This window comes from Oxyura jamaicensis, chromosome Z (genome assembly GCF_011077185.1).
Source record: "Oxyura jamaicensis isolate SHBP4307 breed ruddy duck chromosome Z, BPBGC_Ojam_1.0, whole genome shotgun sequence".
Taxonomy (NCBI): Eukaryota; Metazoa; Chordata; class Aves; order Anseriformes; family Anatidae; genus Oxyura; species Oxyura jamaicensis.
In genome coordinates this window covers 61,113,757-61,114,498 of record NC_048926.1, presented here as the reverse complement: position 1 = coordinate 61,114,498, position 742 = coordinate 61,113,757, and the positions used below count along the sequence as shown (strand labels likewise).

At 35.2% G+C, this 742-nt stretch overlaps 1 long non-coding RNA gene across 1 annotated transcript in view; it reads left to right on the top strand.

Annotated features, from left to right (window-relative positions):
* Positions 1–211, top strand: part of LOC118155653 — a 14,463-nt gene extending 14,252 nt beyond the window's left edge. The window contains exon 3 of the long non-coding RNA XR_004745932.1: positions 54–211. This is a non-coding gene — a long non-coding RNA (uncharacterized LOC118155653). The remainder of the gene's footprint in view (positions 1–53) is intronic.
* Positions 212–742: the final 531 nt, after the last annotated feature.

Sequence of the window (742 nt, the reverse complement as noted above, 5' to 3'; positions counted from 1 at the left end):
TTTTTTTTTTTTTTTTTTTTTTTTTTTTTTTTTTTTTTCCTTTTTTGTTATAGTATTCTTAATGAACTCTATCTTGGCCCAGGACCAGATTTTCTAGTACATCCAGAATTACATATTTATGGAACTTAAGTACTAAAGATGTACAATTTGTTCTTTATAATTTGGATCCTCTTGTAATCTTCACTTGTAAACCCAGACAAATACAAGAACGTGCCTGGCTAAAATGTACAATCCTTGCAGTTCTGCATAATTGGTTCCTCATTGTAGGCCTCTTTCAACTCTTCTCCTCCATTTTTTTTTTTTTTTTTTTTTAAAAATGTGAAGACATTTCTGTCTGGCTTTATGTATGGCAGACTGTTGAAGGCAACTGCTAGATAAACTTGATCACCATTTTCGGTCTGACAAAGTAGGTATCCAGCGTTCTGCGTGATGCCAATCCAAAGACTTGGCCAGAATAAATCTTGTTCCAGCTAAAATTAATCTCTTATATAAAACATTTTTGATAAGTCAGCAAAAACTGATTTTTGCATTTGAAATAACATGCTCACAATGCTCTGAAGTAGAACCCAGAGGGTAATTTGTTTTAGCTCAAATGGCAGGCTGGTGCAGGTAGGCTAGAATGCTTACCAGAGGAGAAAAATGCTGAACCAACAGGTAAAGACAGTGGCAGTGGTGGGGCTATTTTTCTATGCAGATATATGGCAACTGTCAGACTCTTCCAAGAAATGTGACTCATTCCTCT